Genomic DNA, 17,500 nt, shown 5'->3' on the forward strand with positions numbered 1-17,500 from the left:
GTAAGAATGAAAAAAAGCAAATAAGGAAAATTTGCTCAATGAGCCGGTCAAGCCGATACTTAATCGAATTTGCTGTAGTGATTCTTTTCGATATCTAATTTTGATAATGGACGGCCATCTACTGATTGGCGATAGCGACACGCATTTACAGATTACGAGAACAACAAGAACAACAACAACATCAACAATAATAATAATAATATTAATAATAATAATGAGTACTATTATTACTCACACATTAGCTAATCATAATAAAGAAAATTAACATAACAATAACAATAATAATAATAATAATAATGATATTGAGTAATTATACTAATCACATATCAGCTCATCATAATAACAAAAATTAACATAACAACAACAAAAACGATAATAATAATAATAATAATAATAATAATAATAATAATAATAATAATAATAATAGTAATAATAATAATAAGTGCTATGATCTCTAATACAGGATCTTTGGAATTTGAGTTTAATGGAAAATTGAGAAAAGCAAATCAGACAATGGCTAGGTTGAATAAAATTTGGAAATCAAATCACCTGAAATTACATATAATAGTCAGGTTATATATCAGTTTGGTGAGATCGGTTTTACTGCATGGACATGAGTCGTGGTATGACAATGAAACAATATCCAACATATTTTGTAGATTTGAGAACAAAGCCCTCTGAAGAATATTGGGAGTTAAGTGGCAGGACAGGACTAGAAATGAAATTATAAGAGAAATTACCCGAGTGCCATATGTGGATGAGATCATGATGAGGGGTATAGATGGAGATGGTTTGGGCATGCTCTTCGCACTCCCTGAGAGAGATTAGTTTACCAAACTTTCAACTGGGCTTCACAAGGCACTAGAGGAGTTGGAAGACCCAGGCCTACATGGCTGAGGCCCAAGAAGCAAGATGTAGGAGAAAATGAATGGAGAAGTATTGGTTTAAAAGCTCAAGATGGAAACACTGGTAAAATCTAACCGAGGCCCTTTGCGTCAATAGGCGCAGGAGGAGATGATGATGATGAGTATTACTACTCACACAACAGCTAATCATAAAATAATATTATTATTATTATTATTATTATTATTATTATTATTATTATTATTATTATTATTATTATTATTATTATTATTATTATTATTACTTGCTAAGCTACAACCGTAGTTGGAAAAGCAGGATGCTATTACTGCTCACACAATATAAAAAATAAACATAACAATAAACAGAACATGTAATAATCAGAACCAAAAATAATGATAATCGCAATATCATAAAGAAAAGTTACGGATTTAAAAGTAAAAAAAAAAAATAAATAAATTCCAGCAGGATAATGACCGCCTTAAAAAATAATCCACAACATTAAAGTTTCCCAACTTTGAACATCACTTCCATTAAAGTTGTCATCTCAAAGCCTGAGCTTAAGCTTAATGCATTTCCTTCTTCAGAGTTTCACGGAGACGACGAAAGGGGCCCAAATAAAAAGTACATTGCATTAGCACAGATGACCTTCGGTTTTGTGACGCCATTTTCGTGCGGACTGAATTAATATTACTTCGTGATACGTTGAGATGATGAAAATGTCCGGATGAAGTTGAAAATAACGACAACCACAATAATTATTCAACAACTTCCTACCCACAATCAAGTGGTTTCTGTATGCCATTGGAAATTGTATGAAGGGCATCATATGCTTTAAGGCCTTTACAAAAGCAAACTGCAAACTAGGGAACAGAGTATCACCTTCAACATACCTAATTAGACAATTTGCTAAAAGACACTATTTTTTTTTTTTTTTTAAAGATAATATCGGTGTTCTGGAAACGAGCTAAAATGACCACAAACACCTTTACCTAATGGAATAACATTACCAGTTCTGCAACAAGTACAAAAAGCTCCTTTTCTTGCCCCCCCCCCCCCTTCAAAAGAAAAGAAAAAAAGTCTTTATAAAAACAACACACAAAGGAAAAATACCATTTGGGTCGAGTGTACGCCTCTATAAGCATAAAATCTATGCGACTAAAAAGCTAAACTATTAACCTCAACTTCAGGAAAACAGAAAAGAGAAAGATTGAGTCATTCATTGCTCTGCTTGCTGTCAATAACATCTGTCAAAATGATTCCATTCTCAATTGGACAGTGTGTCAAATCCAGTACCACAAAAGACATTTTATGTCTTGTGTTGCAAATCTTTAAGACTAATGAAAGCTATTTGTCTTTAGCTTTCACCATATAAGGTAATTTCTTGTCTTGATGTTAACGATGCGTAATGCTGTATGATTTAGTCTAAAAGGAAAATGATACTTTTACATGCGATATTTTGCCTTCATGATACGTTTTTGCCTTAACGATACATAAAATATCCCCAATACTTTAGTAACCCAACGTAAATTTAATCTTTTCTTCGCTCTGTGTTAAATATTAAGAATGGCACAATGCATAACCGTTGCATCACCTATTCTGGTATCTACTCCACTGAAATGAAAAATACTCGAATTGCTAGTTACCGATTCCCCCAGCGCCAAGTTCTCACAGTCTGTTTTCATTTTAATTGTCCCTGGTAATTAAAATACTATATCATTTATAAAGTTAAAGGTATAAAGGATTATACCTCACTCTATTTCCTTTTCATTTTTCCCATATAATTAAAATACTCTACCATTTATAAGGTTAAAGGTATAAGGGACTGTGACTCACTCTCTATTTCATTTTAATTTTCCCCTGATAATTAAGATACTCTTTCATTTATAAAGTTAAGGGTATAAGGGATTATGCCTCACGCTCTATTTCACTTTAATCCATCCCTGATAGTTAAAATACTCTATCATTTATAAAGTTAAAGGTACAAGGGATTATGACTCAATCTATTTCCTTTCAATTTCCCCTTCTCCTTTTCTCGGGTCTGGTCTGCATAAAGGGACAAAATGAGTCTTTTTATAGTTTATCTATGACATATTTGTTTTTGATGTTGTTAATAGTTTATAGATGACATGTCTGTTTTGACGTTGTTACTTATTTTAGAATGATTTATTGTTAATTTGTTCTCTTCATTTATTTATTTCCTTATTTCCTTATCTCACTGGGCTATTTTTCCCTGTTGGAGCCCCTGGGCTTATAGCATCTTGCTTTTCCAACTAGGGTTGTAGCTTGGATAGTAATAATAATAATAATAATAATGGATCATTTCATATAGGCGCTGGAGAGGAATGATCACAGCTGAAATCCAATATTCCTGTGACATGTTGCTTTAAGAGACCGTAGTGTCAACAATGACACTTGCGTTGCATATATATAAAAGTTTGGTAAATATATCTAAAAGGGTTAGTGTTTCAAAGAAAATATTCAAGAATTACAGGTAGAAAAGCTGGATTTCTTAAGATAAGGATGGATTCAGGCTAATCATGGATAATAATGTATTAGTTTTGTTTATATTTATTTTAATTCAACAGTTAAAAGAAGGACAATTCTTTCTTAAAAGGATAATTCTTTCTTAAAAGAAGATAATTCTTTCTAAAAAGAAGGATAATTCTTTCTTAAAAGAAGGATAATTCTTTCTTAAAAGAAGGATAAGTCTTTCTTAAAAGAAGGACAATTATTTCTTAAAAGAAGGATAATTCTTTCTTAAAAGAAGGATAAATCTATATTAAAAGAAGATAATTCTTTCTTAAAAGAAGGATAATTCTTTCTTAAAAGAAGGAAAATTCTTTCTTAAAAGAAGATAATTCTTTCTTAAAAGAAGGATAATTCTTTCTTAAAAGAAGGATAATTCTTTCTTAAAAGAAGGATAATTTTTTCACATTTCTTTTTTTCTAATATGAAGTTAAACAATTGAAAACATCCTCTACATTAGCAATAACAAAGAATTACTTTATATGAATTACGTAGGTTTCAAATCATTAATGATTTGTAAGGATCAAGTATGAAAACCATACATGTTATACTGTATGCAAACATACATTAGATCAACAATAAACAAGTTTTGGCATTGTAGGGTACAATTGCTAAATATAAATTAATACATGGCACAAGCTACTTTCAAAATTGGAAAGTACTTGATAAGACAGTGATGAACAAGGATCCCAATGTTATAATTCTCAAAATAAAACATGAATACTCAACATAACTTCTCCCTTGCTGAAAAGCAACCTAACTAACTACTTCCAGTATGAGCTGACCCCTATTGTTTATTTCTTTTTATTACTATTATTATCATTATCATTATCATTATTATGACCCGGTAAAAAACTCTAGAAAGTTTATTAGCTTCTTTCGTGCCAAAATAAGTGAATATCGATACTATAACCTGTTTTGAAGAACAACAAACTCAAAATGTTGGGCAAAAATGTGTGACAATTTTGATAAAAAGAAAAAAAATAGCATGAAATAAAATTACCAGGGAGGAACACTAGCACATTTACTGGGTTCTTTCGTATCAAAATAAGTGAATATCGATACTATAGCCTGTTTTGAAGAACAACAAACTCAAAATGTTGTGCAAAAATGTGTGACAATTTTGATAAAAAAAAAAAAAATAGCATGAAATAAAATGACCAGGGAGGAACACTAGCAAATTTATTAGCTTCTTTCGTACCAAAATAAGTGAATATCGATACTATAACCTATTTGGAGAACAACAAACTCAAAATGTTGGGCAAAAACGTGTTACAATTTTGATAAAAAAAAAAAAAAAAAAAAAAAAAAAGCATGAAATAAAATGACCAGGGAGGAACACTAGCACTTTTATTAACTTCTTTCGTACCAAAATAATTGAATATCGATATTATAACCTGCTTTGAAAAACAACAAACTCAAAATGTTGGGCAAAAGCGTGTGACAATTTTGATAAAAAAAAAAAAAAAATTCGCATGCAATAAAATGACCCGGGAGAAACACTATGACATTTACTGGGTTTCTTTCTTATCAAAATAAGCAAATATTTATAACGTGATCATGGATAATCTTTATCCGATATACTTACAATGTGAGGTAACAAAGTAGCGTATTTTATAAAGAAAAACCTTTTTAAAATATCCCCTGAGAGACAGACTATTTATTATGGATTACTTTAAGTAATGCCCGATTTGCAATGTTAACAGGAGTAAATTATGAAGAAGAGGGAAATAAATAAATGAATAAACACGTACAAAATTAAATCAAAATCAGTTCTAACTATTAGAAAAATTATATAAAATATAAAATTAGATTTTCAGATAGAAGGCGAAAGGAAGGTCCAAAATGAGTTATCTATTTTCAAAGATGGACTAATAAAAAAAAGAAAATAAATAAAATGCTCAAAAGAAAAAACAATCAGAAACAAGCTGTAATGAAAGACTTTTAAAAACATGATTTTTTAAAGATAGAAATAAACAAAAAGTCACAAAGCATAAAAAAAGGAAAAAAAAAACTTGAAAATGTTTTTTATAGGAAATGGAAGAAAAAAATAAAATGGAATATAGAATTAAAGATATATTTTGTAACAATTAATTTTAAGAGATCACAAAATTCAGATAAACAAGATAAAATATCTCATTAAAACACATTAAATCCAATAAGAAAGTAAAATTAAATAAACTTCCCAGCAGTGAATATATTTTGTAACAATTAATTTTAAGAGATCACAAAATTCAGATAAAGATAAAATATCTCTTTTAAATCCAATAATAAAGTAAAATGAAATAAACTTCACAGTAGTGAACAGACACCAGATTTATATAATCCGATCAACTGAAATAAATCTCTAGAGTGAAATCCTGATCACAAGGCAATCAGATTCAAGTCCATAATCGGCTATCATAAAAACAACTGCCATTTCAGTAAATGAAGGATGATGATCAGATTAACTTTTATCACAGAGTAGATGAAAAAGCAAGATGGATAAAACAGTGAGAGGGAGTAGATAGAATAGTGAGAGGGAGTAGATAGAATAGTGATAGGGAGTAGGTAAAATCGTGAGAGGGAGTAGATAGAATAGTGAGAGGGAGTAGGTAAAATCGTGAGAGGGAGTAGATAGAATATTGAGAGGGATTACATAAAACAATTCGAGGGAGTAGATAGAACAATGAGATGGATTAGATGAAACAAAGGTATGGAGTAGACAAAACAATGCGATGAAGTACATAAAGCAGTGAGAGAGGGGGTAGAGCTTTTATAATGATGAAAGTGTGAAATAATATATAACTATAAATAACTTGAAATATGGCAGGGGCTTAAATATTCTGAAGTTTGAAGATTGGGCGATAATTCCTGAAAACCAAACACGAAGTCAAGAATCAATAATTACAGGTATTGGTAGACAGGAAATGGAATAAAACTGTGATATTAATTACAGCAATTGGTAGAAAGAAAATGGAATAAAACTGTGATACTGATTGCAGCTATTGGTAGACAGAAAAAAAAAAGTGATAATGTAAGGAGAGAATTAGGAGATGAAAAAGGGTGCTATGTGAAATGTAGCTATGGGGCAGAATAAATGACCTTGTAGATAAACAAGAGGAAGAATAGGACACTATTATAAAAAGTAAGAGGGAAAAGGTGAGATTTGAAGGAAATATTGGTGTTATTTCAGCCACGACATTTGGTAAAATCGGGAGAAAAAAGAAATCTACAGGAAATAGTAAGGCAGAGGAAAGAGTTTATAAGTAACCGAAGGATGCTGTCCGAAGAGAATGTTCTGTCTTGCATATGTAGTATTTTAAAAGATGCTGTCTGCAAGAATGCAGTTTTTTGTGTATTGAGCGGGTATAATAATATAAGCTGTCTACAAAAATGCACTCTTATGCGTGTATGGAGTGAGTATTTTAATAGATGTTGTCTGCAAAGAATGCATTCTTTTTGTGTATGTATGGAGTGAGCATTTTAATAGATTTAGTCTGCAAACTAGGATATTTTTTTTCTTTTTTTTCTCTGGGTAAATGAAGTGAGTTTGTTGAAATATGCTGTCTAAGAGTACACCAGCTCTTTGTAAACTGTGTGAACTGTTTTGAAGATTTGTTGAATAAATGAGACAGAAGAGAGGGAAGTGACAAGTGGTTATCTCAGTTTAAATAAATACTTCACAAAAAGGGAGAGCTGAGAATGTAATATAAAATTAAGAATGAAAAAAAAAAAAAAAAAAAAAAAAAAACACATCAGAAATTGAAGTGATTACAAGACAATCCAGTGTGATGGTGACCATTTCCTGAATAGAGTATGCACTTATAAAAAAAAATGACGTATTTCAATCACTTTTCTTGCAATTTATAAATGCACACATTACACTATATATATATATATATATATATATATATATATATATATATATATATATATATATATATATATATATATATATATATATATATATATATGTGTGTGTGTGTGTGTGTGTGTGTGTGTATCTATCTATCTATCTATATATATATATATATATATATATATATATATATATATATATATATATATATGTATATATACATACATGTATATATATATATATATATATATATATATATATATATATTTATATTGTAAACAAACATATTTAGTATATACATTTATAGAGTGACAACCACTCGGGTTAGTACGTATATATATATATATATATATATATATATATATATATATATATATATATATATATATATATATATATATACATACATACATATATAACAAGGAATAATTAACTCAGAATAATACTCCTAAAAGTAGATTGAACCTACCAAAAAAAAAACTGGCACAGGCAGCAAAATTAGGCGTCGTAACCACAACAAAAGAAATATGGAGAAAAGAGAAAAAAAAATCTAGTTAATTAACAAGAGGAGTTTCGAAGAAAAAAAAAAAAAAAAAAAAAAAAAAAAAAAAAAAAAAAAAAAAAAAAAAAAAAACTCAAAAGAGCCTCTTGAGCTCAGCTTGGCTGGACAAAATCGGAAAGATGCGATAATGGCCGCCCTTAATGGGCAATTATGGCAAATGGGGCGCCCATTACTTGGCAGGCTAATTACAACATAATCTTGCAGATTATCCCAATTATATCCAGAAAATGACTTTGAAAGAAAGAATTCGCCTCCGATGGAAATTCAAGGCAATTTGTTTGACCCTTTCGGAAACGAGAATGAGAGAAATTGGAAGGAGAGAAAGGTAATAAATAAATATATAGATGAAAAAATATATAAATACCCTGATATAAGAAAAAAGAAGAAATTTAAATAAATTTGTTTAACCCTTTCGGAAACGAGAATGAGAGAAATTGGGAGAAAAAGGTAAATATATAAATATATAGATGGAAAAATAAATAAATAACCTGAGAAAAGAAAAAAGAGGAAATTCTAATCAATTTATTTAACCCTTTTGGAAACAATAATGAGAGAAATAGGAAGGAGAAAAAGGTAAATATATAAATATATAGATGAAAAAATAAATAAATAACCTGAGAAAAGAAAAAAAGAAGAAATTCCAATCAATTTGTTTAACTCTTTTGGAAACGAGAATGAGAGAAATTGGAAGGAGAGAAAAGTAATTAAATAAATACATAGATGAAAAAATAAATAAATAACCTGAGAAAAGAAAAAAGAAGAAATTCAAGTCAATTTGTTTAACTCTTTTGGAAACGAGAATGAGAGAAATTGGAAGGAGAGAAAAGTAATTAAATAAACATATAGATGAGAAAATAAATAAATAACCTGAGAAAAGAACAAAGAACAAAGAAGAAATTAAAATAATTTTGCTTAACCCTTTCGGATACGAGAATGAGATAAATTAAGATTTAAAAAAAGGTAAATAAATAAATATATAGATGAAAAGCAAATAAAAAACCTGAGAAAAGAAAAAAAAAACAATTAAGTCAATTTGTTTAACCCTTTCATGAACGAAAATGATAGGAATTGCAATTAGAATGAAAGGCAATATATATATATATATATATATATATATATATATATATATATATATATATATATATATATATATATATATATAAACTAACAAATAACATTGGAAAAGACATAATGACAATGTTCCCTTTTTTTTTTTTTTTGTTATTGATCCAATTCCGTAGCATTTTCTCAAAAATGTAAGCAATTATATCTTACTATTATAAGTTCTGAATGAACTATTGGCTTCGTCACAAAAAGTTAGGAATCTCTTATCGATTTTTCCTATTTTCTACGACCTTAACTTTATCGATAGCGTTTTCTTTATTATCATCTATGGGTAGAGTTAACTTATATATTCTGATTCAAATATGTTGGGTAATCATTTCAACTAGATTAATTTATATATATATATATATATATATATATATATATATATATATATATATATATATATATATATATATACTGTACATATGTATATGTATACACACACACACACACACACACATATATATATATATATATATATATATATATATATATATATATATATATATATACATTATATATATATATATATACACACACACACACACACACACACATATATATATATATATATATATATATATATATATATATATATATATATATGTGTGTGTGTGTGTGTGTGTGTGTGTGTGTGTGTGTGTGTGTATTATGACCATTTCAATATTCTACAGGACGTTAATAATATTTTAGTTACAGTATCATTTCACATCCACGAAGTTATCACGCAGCGCTAAGGTACATCAAGAACGGGTAAATAAAAAAATCGATTTTATTGATTTTCTCAGTGTTCCTGATAATGTTTATTTCTGTATAAAAGCACACAATTCAGAACAGTGTGTGGAGATAGTATAATTATCTCTAGACTTTAACTCCAGTCGACATGAACCTTTGCAGCAGGTGTACTCATTTGACCTTGGTGTACTGAGGTAAGAGGCAACAGAAAACGGGGTAATTACAGACGGCTCAGTTTTTACGGATGGGTAATACGCTACTAAAGTTAGATCTGTTGCAATTTGTTTCATGCCTCCGTGGCACAATTGGTTAGCGCGTTCGGCTGTTAACCGAAAGGTTGGTGGTTCGAGCCCACCCGGGGGCGAATATTTTTTATAGGAATCCCACTGTACCAAAAATATTTTTCTGGGAAAGAAAAGTTCGCAAATGTAAAAGCTATCTTAGGTAGGATCCGAAGCACAGAAGCGTTTCACCCACAATAAAAATGTTAGAAAAGAAGCTGAAAAATATTAGAAAAAACAAAAAGGTAGGCAGCACACCTTTCAATTATTAAAAAAAAATAAAAATAAAAAACCTTTGTCAGCAGGAGTAAGGGCCTCCTCTCGTAATATGTGAATCTATTTATGGAAATCCAAAGTGTCCACAGTCCTAAATCAGTTTGACCATTAATTAAAACATCTTTAATTCTGTCCGAGCATTCACAAAAAAAAAAAAAAAAAAAAAAAAAAAAAAAAAAAAAAAAAAAAAAAAAAAAAAAAAAAAAAATCCCGATTCCGGACGTTCTTGCAACCGGATTCAAATCCATCTAAAAATAGAAAGTTAAAAGGTCGTGTTGGTCCCTTGTTCGAAAGATTAAACTGGAATCTCTCAATAACGTTTTGAATACCACGTGTATAGACAAGCAGTCCTTGATGAATAAATAACACTGTATATATCTTTTTTTTTACACCGTTAATTTCTTACTGTGAATAAAGTCTGAAATGTGTACCTCTCTTGTAAAAATTAGTGAAATACTTATTACGTAAAATTTTGATCGTGTAAAAAGTCGGGTTTTAAGGTAAAAACCTAATTTTTCCAATTTCTTTGAATTTCTCCTATACTCGTCTATAATGAATACTTTCCATCTTTAGCATTTTTATGAATGGCTTTGCGTAAAATACTCAGATAATAAAGTGTTGTTAGAAAGTTTATTGAATATTTGTTCTCATTAGCAAGACATAAAAAGGAAAAGAAAATAAATGACTCAAAAAGTAAAGTCAGAGTTATCTAAAAATAGAATTTAGTTTTTCTGGTCAAATAGTTCCTTCCTGTCTGCTCGTCTATTTGCTTCTCTGCTTATTGCAAGAACTACACTTATCACGAAAGGACTACATTTTTGCCTATTATAAAGGACTACGCAATAACATGGATTATATTGTTATAATTTTTGCATACAGTTAAGACCTCTTCATGAAAGTTTATCTGTTTAACAATCCCATAAATCATCAACCAAATGTAACAACTGAAAATGAATAATTAACTTATACACAATTTCTATTTCTATGAAAATAACTACACAATTTCTATTTCTATGAAAATAACTACACAATTTCTATTTCTATGAAAATAACTACACAATTTCTATTTCTATGAAAATAACTACACAATTTCTATTTCTATGAAACTAATAAATTATAAAACAAATCAATTGGAATTGGAATAAACTTCAGATGGAATTCGTATATTCCTTCTAAATCAAAATCCTTATTTACGCGGAAATAAAACGGCAAAAATAGCAATTACTGTACAAGACATTCCTAGCTAAGTTCAGATGTTTCTAGAACATTACACTAAGAGGCTGCTATTATATTCTCCTCTTCGACTTACTTTTGATTTCCATTTGTCTCTAAGTGTCGTACACCACAGCTGTTTTTCGTATGCAAAAATCAATGGCACGGACAAATCAATATCATTATCTAGTGCAGACTAGATGAAAAACTAGAGGTTCCAGGTTCCAGGTTTCTTTTTGCTCTCTCCACAGCAATGTGATTGTGGGCACACTACTAGAAGTGTAATAGGTGCAAAGCACTGCAATCTGCAGAATATTTCTTATCACTATAGTCCATTTCTTTTATCGAGGTAGATTTGCACCGACTCGCAGCGGTGCCCTTTTAGCTCGGAAAGGTTTCCTGATCGCTGATTGGTTAGAATTATCTCGTCCAACCAATCAGCGATCAGGAAACTTTTCCGAGCTAAAAAGGCACCGCTGCGAGTCGGTGCAAATCTGCATCGCTAAAAGCAATTGACTATAGTTACCTCCTACACAGACAGCACAGCTTGCATACCTGGACAAGGACTAACTGGTACTAGTAGTAGTAGTAGCATTTGTACCGATTTATCCTTCCAACGGTTCCTTACAAGCCAAACAACTTCCAAAGTAGAATCACAAGTGGCTAGCCTAAGCAAATGTACTTTCATACTGTCAAAGATGGTTGGTACACATCCAGTACAAACATCTCATCAGTAGCATACAGTTTTCACTTTCACATATAATGCTAGTTACATTCAATTTTTAACAACTTCTCTTGCATCTTATTTATAAAGTTTTGTAGGTTTTAACAATTCTGCAACATCATCATTGCCGCATAGTAAGCTTACCTCACTGCTAACCCCCCCCCCCCCTTCTCAATTTCCACATCTTGCACTCCACTGATTAACCTATCCTCTCTCGTTTTCTTTTACTTTACCAGACCTCCTGTAATTATCACGCTTTGCTATCCCTTCACCGTTATCAAACTTTTCACCATGTATTTGAATTAATTATTTTCATAAATAATAAATGGTAAAACAAGAAGAGTAAATAGACACCCGCCTATTTTGTGAAGCGATGATGTTTAGTTTCTAAACTTAGTTATGCATTAGATTTTCAATACACGTGTGATTTTTTTTTTTTTTTTTTGTATAATACTCAGCTTTGACACTCCTCCTTGAAAAGTACCTGTTGGTTATAAAGCGTGGAGTAGGAGACGATGAAGGGAGAAGTATTGAATTAAAAGCTCAAGATAGAGATGACTGGCGAAATCTAACAGAGGCCCTTTGCGTTAATAGGCGTAAGAGGAGATGATGATGATGATGATGATGAAGGTTATAAAAATAAATTTGGGAGAGATTGGAAAGTAACTTTTTGGGAGATGAGCTATTTGGAGGAGTTTTGCAGTCTTTTAAAGAAATTATTTTTTTACCTAGAACTCATTTCTCTGGATTATGATATTAACAACATATTACTTCCTCGGGTAAAATAAGATTAACACCACACATGTTAATTTCATAGATGAAATTAAGTACAATTAACCTCTGACTTCTTGGCTTTATTCTGACAGGGAAATCTCCAGGCAACTGAACAGTTCCCAATATCAAGATTGCTAGTAAGTAATTGTGATGGGTAGAAGTATTATTAAAAAAATATCTTGCTAAGCTAAATAACTGTGAGTAATACTTGAACTTAGTATACTAAAGCATCAACCCCTGCATTCTTGAAGTGTTTTACTTAATCACTGATTATATCTTAATAGATTTTACGTACGAATTGGATTTAATTTTAATTATTTATTCAAAACAATTCGCCCCCGGGTGGGCTCGAACCACCAACCTTTCGGTTAACAGCCGAACGCGCTAACCAATTGTGCCACGGAGGCATGTTATATAAAGATGCAACTAAAATATTTCTACCTTAGCATTCCCAACGTCGCTTAGGTGATTTTACGAATGCCCGTTTTCTATTGGAATTTAACTACTAATATAAGCAATGTCAAGACTTTTATCCTTCAGATTCTCAAGGTAAAGTTGATTTCTTTTAGCTTAGGCGCAAATGATTAAAAAATATCCATCAACTTACTTTAGTAAAAATAAATAAACAAATAAACAGCCTATCTCAACAGGAACAGGTCAAGAAAGTAAGCAACGTACTTTTTTCCTAAGAAATATTGTATATGATACATCATACTGCATACTTATATATTATGTAAATAAGAACGATTCACCTTTCTTCTCGGTAGATCATCTCATTACTCATGTTATTATCTTATGATGAAGAAACGTTTTACTTTTACTATTAATGTTGGTGTTGATAATCCTGTTATCGTATTCACCTCTCTCTATATAAAGAAGTGCTGGCAGTTTTCTTTCTTGTAAACAGGTAGGTCAGAGTAAAAAGGAAGTAATATATGTTTATAGTAAAAAAATAAACTTAATATTGAATCACTTATATGTGCTGATGTAAATACATAGATACATACATGTACGTGTATACAGTATGTATACCCATATATTTAGATATATATGGATATATATGTATGTATGAATGTGTGTATGTGCGTATGTATGTGTGTGTATATATATATATATATATATATATATATATATATATATATATATATATATATATATATATATATATAGAGAGAGAGAGAGAGAGAGAGAGAGAGAGAGAGAGAGAGAGAGAGAGAGAGAGAGAGATACATATACATATACACACACACACACACACACACACACACATATATATATATATATATATATATATATATATATATATATATATATATATATATATATATATATATATATATATATATATCATAAAGCCGGGCCTGCAATACTTAAAAATAAAAGCCAGAACGGAATGCATTACTATTCAAAATGGAGCAAAACTTTTACGAAGAAGTTTGGAGTTCCGAAAGTAATATACCGCTCTCGGAACACCGACCAGGAAACCTTAAATGCTAGTGCAGTTATTACTTAGAGAGAGAGAGAGAGAGAGAGAGAGAGAGAGAGAGAGAGAGAGAGAGAGAGAGAGAGAGAGAGAGAGAGAGAGAGAGAGAGTAATTTATACATATAACTGTTGTCTCACTAAAGCTAAACCAATATTTGTTTGAATTAACTTTGAAAAGGCAACAGCAACTTTGCCAATTGATAGCAAAGCAAGTTCAGTGAATTTCCGTAGATATTGAGGATATAAATAATCGAATATTGAGGATATAAATCCTTAAGTACTGATGATATAAATCATTAAGTATTGAAGATATAAATATGTAATTATTAAATATATAAATCAGTAAGTCCTGAGAATACAAATCAGTAAGTAACGAGGCTATAAATCATCAAGTGTTGAGGATATAAATCGTAAGTCCTGAAGATATAAATCATTAAGTACTAAGGATATAAATCATTAAGTAACGAGGCTATAAAGTATCAAGTATTGAGGATATAAATCAGTATATATTTATGATATAAATCATTAAGTAGAGGAAATAAATCAGTATATATTTATGATATAAATCATTAAGTAGAGGAAATAAATCAGTATATATTTATGATATAAATCATTAAGTAGAGGATATAAATCAGTATATATTTATGATATAAATCATTAAGTAGAGGATATAAATCAGTATATATTTATGATATAAATCATTAAGTAGAGGATATAAATCAGTATATATTTATGATATAAATCATTAAGTAGAGGATATAAATCAGTAAGTAGAGGATATAAATCATTAGGTACTGAAGATAAAAATCTTAAATAAATTAAAGCATAACTGGACTGAATGATCCACAATTCATCAAATACCTTGTGCGAAACCCCCCTTCCCCTACAAGCAACACGGGAATCAGGTCATACCAAGCGCCCCCCCCCCACACCCCGCCCCACCCCCACCCCCACCCCCACCCCACACACACACACCGCCTGAGTAGGTATTAACCCTGCAGAACAGGTTCGTGCCCAGTAATGCCACACGTTATGTTGCGAATAACATCTTCTTGAAGACGAGAATCCAATGATCTTCCCTGTTCTTTACCGAAATAACAAAGAATCAATTACCTTATTTTTATATTTCATTACCAAGATCAGAAATCAATGTATTTTTTCTTACTAATACAGTTGATTGCGTTAACTAATTCCTGACGGAGTATCTAAAAATCTAGTGATTTCTGGCATCTACTCTATTTCAGAGGGTTTCCTCTGCATTTGCAATGCAAAACAATGCAGAACGGTTTCTTTTTCTATAAATAAAATCAGTTTAGCCATCACAACGCTAAGTTTATTGATATACATCAAAATACATATAGAAATGGCAAAAAAAGAAAAAAAACCCGGAATATCAAATATCAAGAGAATAGAAATATGAGTTCCTGAAAAGAGAGAAAGTGATATAGTGTCTGGGGTTGCTAGTCGGAATTAAGTTTACTGTATAAAAGCTATAAAAAACTAATACCGGTGATCAAGCCGTAAGTTTAAAACTAGAGACCATTCATGTTTACCCAGGTTTGGTTAGGTCCTAGTTAAAAAAATAATAATATATACAACTATTCTTAAAGAATAAGGCATTGTGGGTTACTAAACTCTTTATGATGAAAGTACTCTGAGCGCCATGTAGGAACATAAGCTACTTAAAAATATGCATATTGAAGTAACACTGAATGATACGTAACAGTATATTCTGCTGAAATACAAATTATAAAATAATGCTGAGTAACACAAAGCAATATGGCCTTCTGGAATATCAGTGATAAATAATAATAAATGCTGTGTTGCAACATACGTTCTCTTTCAAGGCAACGGAAATTGCAACATAAACTTGAAATTAATATAACCATTGTAAATTACATGATTACAGTATATTGATATCTAAAGTGCTTCTCGTTAAAAAAAAATTATCAATATGATGAAATTATTCAATTTGCCAATGACATCCACATGACACATGCGTAGTAAAAAATAATAAACTCATGATAAGGTGCTTTAAACCTAACAAAGTTGACCTTACTGATTCACTATTGTGGATTTATTTCGATTCTTGATAGAAAGTAGTTTATTCTTTCAAAAGTAAAACACGTCATGTAATGAAAATTTTTTCATGGTATTCAAATCGCGACATAATCAAAATTAATCGCCCCCGGGTGGGCTCGAACCACCAACCTTTCGGTTAACAGCCGAACGCGCTAACCAATTGTGCCACGGAGGCATGTAAACAATGACCAATAACGAGGTATTTCTAGGTAATTTTAGCGATACAATACTGACCTCATATGACATCTTCCATGTCACTCGAAGATACAATATTGACCCAAAATGAGGTCTGTGAAGGTCATTTGGCGATAAAATATTGACCTTAAATGAGGTCATCCAGGTCATTGGACGATGCAATATTTACCCCAAATAAGGTCTTTCCAGGTCAATCAGCGTTACACGCTAGAGGTTTGAATCATATCCCGTTTTCTATACGCAAACTGGCGATAGCAAATACATAGCATTGCCTTCACATTTCGCTGTTTGTCTCAATTATTTTTAAACCTTTGGAATAACCGTGACGTTACCAAATACAAATGTACAATTATTACCTCAAGAAAATCAGATGTACAATTATTACCTCAAGAAAATCAGATGGACAATTATTACCTCAAGAAAATCAGATGGACAATTATTACTTCAAGAAAATCAGATGTACAATTATTACCTCAAGAAAATCAGATGTACAATTATTACCTCAAGAAAATCAGATGGACAATTATTACCTCAAGAAAATCAATGTACAATTATTACCTCAAGAAAATCAGATGGACAATTATTACCTCAAGAAAATCAGATGTACAATTATTACCTCAAGAAAATCAGATGGACAATTATTACCTCAAGAAAATCAGATGTACAATTATTACCTCAAGAAAATCAGATGGACAATTATTACCTCAAGAAAATCAGATGTACAATTATTACCTCAAGAAAATCAGATGGACAATTATTACCTCAAGAAAATCAGATGTACAATTATTACCCCAAGAAAATCAGATGTACAATTATTACCTCAAGAAAATAAGATGTA

At 30.5% G+C, this 17,500-nt stretch overlaps 1 protein-coding gene and 3 non-coding genes across 4 annotated transcripts in view; 1 reads left to right on the plus strand and 3 right to left on the minus strand.

Annotated features, from left to right (window-relative positions):
- LOC137620639 (centromere protein F-like) overlaps positions 1 to 17,500 on the minus strand; it is a 265,316-nt gene that overhangs the window by 216,199 nt on the left and 31,617 nt on the right. The gene's annotated exons all lie outside the window — the stretch shown is intronic.
- On the plus strand, positions 9,926 to 9,999 carry TRNAN-GUU (transfer RNA asparagine (anticodon GUU)). Its single transcript has one exon. It is a non-coding gene; the product is annotated as a tRNA-Asn (tRNA).
- On the minus strand, positions 13,236 to 13,309 carry TRNAN-GUU (transfer RNA asparagine (anticodon GUU)). The gene has a single exon. It is a non-coding gene; the product is annotated as a tRNA-Asn (tRNA).
- Positions 16,569 to 16,642, minus strand: TRNAN-GUU (transfer RNA asparagine (anticodon GUU)). Its single transcript has one exon. It is a non-coding gene; the product is annotated as a tRNA-Asn (tRNA).

This window comes from Palaemon carinicauda, chromosome 27 (genome assembly GCF_036898095.1).
Source record: "Palaemon carinicauda isolate YSFRI2023 chromosome 27, ASM3689809v2, whole genome shotgun sequence".
In the NCBI taxonomy this organism is placed as follows: Eukaryota; Metazoa; Arthropoda; class Malacostraca; order Decapoda; family Palaemonidae; genus Palaemon; species Palaemon carinicauda.